Consider the following 6000-nt stretch of genomic DNA (forward strand, 5'->3'; position numbering starts at 1 on the left):
TGCTGGAAATTTTGAGCAATCTCAGCCTCAACTTCTTCCTCAACATCAGTGTAGCTGAGATGGTCAGCGGGATTACAGGTATACTCAGACTGGATGCCTGGTATGAACTAGTGGGTCAGGCCTACTGGAATGTCTAGACTGGTCAATGTAGATAAGGTGGAAACATTCAGTGTGGTCAGTGTGTCCATAGACAATGCATCTAGATCATCAGTTTGAATAGTTTCTGTATCCAGGTTTTCAAATGATTATTGTATGTTCAGGTAGCTGTGGGCTAAAGTTTTACCTGTGAATCATGACCAGCAAAATCTTGGAGGGAAATCTCTAAGTTTGGAATGTAAACAGATCATTTTAAAGGTAGATATATAACACAATAGCATTCCTCACCAGAACACAGGCCTGGCTCCCTGACTCTGCAGACAAGAGAATCCAAAGTTCATCATATTGTAGGTCTGATCTAAAACCATAATTATTTGAACCCAGAAGAAGAGAGGAAAAAGGAACAACAGTTTAATCTCTCACTTTATTATCTAATGAAAGATACTACATTTAGTATTTAGAGATACAAAACACAGACACTGATTCTTGCCAGGGTGTCTCTTACTTTCCCCCACTCCATCTCCAACTGTACGTTTTTCTTTCACTGGCTGTGTGAAAGATCACAGTGCTCTACACAAACTTGCCTTGTCATTGCCCTTGAGAAGGATACTTTTCTTCTTGAAAAAATGCATTGGAGCCTATGCCTTCAAAGCAAGTGTCTCTACTGAATTTCAAAGACCTTGGGGGTGAAAGGTGTTTCTGCCTCTTCCAAAGTTTAGATGATCAGTCCATTGGATGGTGCTGGCACTGGTTAGCTTGTTTTTCATCTGGTAGCAGAATTCATGGTTCAAAGTAGCACAGCATTATCTTTTGTAGACCAGATAATATTACAACTGATAGAGGAATAATCACACACACACTGCTTCATTTTAAACTTGTGTAGGCATTCAGCTACACAAACTATTCCCCTTCCCTAGGTCTTAAATGGTACATTGATGGGGAAAATACAAGGCAGCACTAAAGAAATTTATCTCAAATTACTGCAGGGAATTCAATTTGTGGCCCAGCTGAAATAAGTAACCACTTCTATTTAAGAGGCTATAAAGAGATATCAGATGGCATTGTGATATATGTTCTTTAGGATGACCTTTGGCAGGCTATGGTGGGTCCTGAGGCATTTGAGGCCACGATTAATGGTATTGCTTTCTTGTGAATTTTCCTGTTAGCATTCTCTGTGAATCAGTGGAGTAGCGAGGTTCATTTCTTATCTAACAGATTTTTTGTGTGTGCATTTATTTCAGCCTTTGTAGCAGAACCACTAAACAATGGCTTTTGGTGAACATATACAGGGCTTCGAATGACAAAATTTAATAAAAAGATGTGTATTGTATTTGATCTTCAGGTAGGCATGCTATGGTATCTGTCATTTTGTATTTAGGTATGCAATTTGGACTTAAAACAATTCTAACTAACATATATTAGAAAAGGTTATAATTCTCCCCAAGTGGTCTCTCCTTTTACTGCAAAATAGTGATGTAGATTAATGTAAACAGAACTGAAAAAAAACTTAGGTAAAGATAAACTACTCTTTATTGAGAATCATAACATTTAATAGATAATAATGACTTCTCCCGAATAGAAAAGTTATCTTTCAAAGTTATCTATAGAATTATCAAATATAATTTATTGAAGTCATTTCCTATAGTTTCCTTCAGATTTTTCAGAGCTATCATGCTGGAGTTAAAAAGTCTCAAACTTCTTAAATTAACTATGTTATTTCAATAGGAAATGCCCTTCTCGATCCACAATTAATCTAAGATCAGCAGTACTCATTTTTTAATTCTTCCAAATTTCCATGAGGTTTCCTAAATTATATGTATCATAAATATAACCATCCTTATTTTGGTCATCTTTTATGAAAGTTTTACTGTTTTACAAAACGAGCTTGAGACCCTGGAAGCTTAAACTTCTATGCAAAGATTCACTCACTCTCAAACTGAAAGGAGGAAGAAGAGAAAAGAAGAGATTGTGCTAAGTTATTCTGTGCAAAAGATCCATCATTTTAAGATAGCCAATATTCCAGATTTCATGATATTATTTCTTCCTGTGGAAACATGAAACAAAAGTGCATAAAAGAATCCTGTAGAGAATGGAAAGGAAACTAAAGATCTCAGATGAAGAATAAAATAAAAATTAAAGAGCAATAGAAAAGTAAGTGAAGGAGCTAGATAAAAAGGAAAAGTAGATAATCTGCATAAGAAAAGTAGTTTGAAACATTCTTCCTAGGGTGCTTCTATTCTTCCTGACTTGTTGCCTGGTTTCAAATTCAAGTACCACCATAAGTGGACTATAGCATATCTGCACATTGTGCAGAGGAAACAGGACGATGAGAAAAAGAACAATTCTTATTAATTAAAAGTAATAATTTCCTAAATGAAAAATTCAGTAGAAAACAGGATGACTGCATGGAAGATATTTCTTGTCATATGAAGAAAAAATTGAAAAAAAAGCAAAAATATTGAGAAATATAGCATACGAGAAATAGAGCATCACTTCATCATTCAACTATTAGGAAGTCTAAGAGAAAGAGGCGAGAAAATATAGGGGAAAAATTATCAAACAAGTAATGTAAGAAAATATCTTAGAGTAAAAATATTTATTGAAAGGACCCACAACAAAGCAATTAGTATGTGATTCGCATCAGTACCTAAAATATAGTAGGCATGCGATCCACATCTGTTAAGGGAATCAGCTACACTGGATGCTAAAAAATGATGTAGTAATTACCTTCAGAGTGTGAGAAAAAAAGATATTTAATCTATGATCCTATGCCCAGCCCAACTATCAGTCAAGTGTGAGTATTCAATAAATTCATTTTCAGAAATGCAAGGACTCGGATTTTGTCATCTATGCATTTTTTTAATGAAGAAAAGATTTGAGGTTTACTCTATGAAAATAGGAGGAAAATCAGATGGCAAAATTAAATGATGACACTAATCCAAAAGGCAAAAAAACCAATGAAGATTGTTTTAATATTTCATTATTAATTCCTAATTTTACAAACATGAAAACAATTTACTAACAATGTCGTGCAAGGATTGTAATATTAACACACAAAGTATGAATTATTAGAGCATAAAACAAACTGATTAGCCTAAATCATAGTGAGCACTGTAAAGAATGCTATGCTGCCTACATGGCCTAACTCACAGGTAACTCTCATGGTGAAAGGAAGGTCCATTATCAGTGGTCATCATAACATCTCATGAAAACACTTGAATTAATGGATTTATATGTAAATTTATGTTACTAAATAATTTTTACACTTATTACAGATTCTATTATGTTTTCCTTCTAATACACAAATATTTCATTGTTTTAAAAATGGGTATGGTTGTACTTGTACTTACTAGTTAAATATCAGCCTTGAATGAGTCCAAGTTAGAAGAGAAAGTGAAGCTCCTAAAAGAATACATCCAAGAACAATGAAATGGAGTCAAATAGTTGGTAACTGAAAACAAACAAACAAACAAACGAACTAGAATATATTGAAAACAATAAACTTACTTCTCTTAACAAGAAAAGAGAAGTGTGAGAAACTAGTTGTCCAAAATTGAATCAAGCTACAAAGGTGAACTTTAAGTGAAAATAATCTCTTTAATGTTGAGGCCAGGAACATGCATCTTCAAGGAGCACAAGAGTGATGATATTAGAACGCGGAAAAGGGAATGCAATTGGAGCATATTAACAATAAAAAATGAGACAATAATATAAATACTGTTCATTGAGCTCATCCTTTAAATTCAATCTTTGTCTATGACTTTTCTATAAACAAGTAATTAATGTAACAGGAGGATTTAAAACATCATACATATGGCGGGTAGTGCTGACAAAAGTTGAGAATGCAATTAGGACGAAGTGGTGAGAGGGGATGATAGGGCACAAGGAGTAAGTTTAGCTGTGGCTAAAACTGATGAAACAATAAGGAGAGGTATAAGCATGTTATTTAAAGTTAAAAGTAGGAAGAATCAAAAATAATGTTATAACTATTAAAAATTGGGAAGGGAAGGAAAGATGATGTTCAATTTGAGTTAATTCTCATTTCTCATAGTGGAGAAGCAATAAGTAATATTTCAAATTAATAAACCAAGAAATATTAATATGTTTATATTACTTAGAGGAATAAAGCCATATGTATGCGTGTGTACGCATGCACTCTCTCACACACACACACACACACACACACACACGCACAAAGTAAAAACAAAGAAATCTGAGAGTGGTTACCTCCAGAGGACTGGAGCTCAGCAGAGGTGTAGAGCAGAATATGGAAAGTATAAGGTATATAGATTTATTATTTTATAAAAGTTTTTTCATTATTTAAACACATGAAGACAAAGGAAGCCATTATAGGAGATTTATGAGACAGGTATCATGATCAAAACTTTGCTGGGGAATGAGCCTTATAAAAGATGGATTATAGAGATGGATATTTTGATGGGTACAAAATTTCGAAAGGAAGGTAACAAGGCTAATTTTATCTCTGGTTTCTCTACAAGGAAACTGAGGCGTAGAGAGTTTAAGTGATTGCCCAAAGAGTTACTGATAGTAAATAAGGAATATGGAAGTGAACCTGATCTCCCAAATTTTATGTATTTTACATCCTTTAAGATTCACCCTTATTCTAAGCCTTTAATATAGTCATATAAAAGCAAGAGCAACATATTCTAAATCTCTTTTATATTCTTTTTTGGTACTAATTTTCCTGCAAAATACAAACTTTAAAAAAGTCACTCTGCCCTTAAAGTGATTCAGTTAAAACCAACCACATAACATTTATCTAGGGACAGAAATAGTGCAATGTGGTAAGATAAAGTGTTTTTTCTACTGTGCATAATTGATAATCCCCTGATTCCCATAAATTCTGACATCTCATTGCCTTAAGACAAAAGAGCAAATGCTTAGATGTCTATTTAATAAAACATGGGATTTTCACAAAGTAAAATCTAACTCTATGTTGTATGTAAGAGATACCATCTCAAATAAAGTAACTCAGAAAGCCTAAAAACAGGGATGGCCAAAGATATAACAGACAAATGAAAACAATAAGAAAATAGGGGTATATCCTGATATAAAATGGACTAGAGTTCAGACCAAAAGGCATTGAATGTAAAAAAGAATAAAATTTATAATACTTTTTAACCTATTTCCTGCTTAGAAAAAAAAAAGTGCAGCTTGCTGCCAGCATTAATTTAATTTTACATAAACATGCTCTTCGAGGTTAAAGCAAATCTGACTGGTTTTTAATGTGAAAATAAAATATAAAAACTGTTCTTGGAGTTATTTCTAAACAGAACTTGTCTGTAATCCTAATGTAACAGAAATGTATATGATGATCAGTATTTAATAATTTTTTTCATGTGGTAAATTTCAAAGCATGAAACAACACAAAGCGGAACATCTAGGGTTTGACATTTTTAGTGATAGAGTATTATTACATTTTGTAAATGGAAATACCACTACTAAACACAGGACACTATAGATAGAATGATGTCATTTGTTTCCAAAGACTATCAGTATACTAGAGTGATGTGAGAATAGTAATAAAAACAAGATATTTCGTGGCGAATAGTGGGGATAAGGTTAGAACTATAATCTGCAAGTTATCTCAGGGTAAACACTGCAGCGGCAGGTGCCAGTCCACTGGAGAGTATTCTCCGGGAAAACAAGAAATGGATTTAAAAAACGATTTTAGAAGATGTTTTCATGACTTCATGGTATGATAGAATTTTTTAATATAAAAAAAAGCACCAACTGTAAAGGATTGATTATTTTGATTACATTAAAATCAAGAATGTGATTCATCAGAAGACACTCTAAAGGAAGTTAAAAAGTAAGTCACAGAATAGAAAAAGATATTTCCAACTTTTATGAACAACAAAGAACTTGTGGTCTGAATACATT

Source organism: Pteropus alecto, unplaced genomic scaffold (genome assembly GCF_000325575.1).
Source record: "Pteropus alecto unplaced genomic scaffold, ASM32557v1 scaffold78, whole genome shotgun sequence".
Taxonomy (NCBI): Eukaryota; Metazoa; Chordata; class Mammalia; order Chiroptera; family Pteropodidae; genus Pteropus; species Pteropus alecto.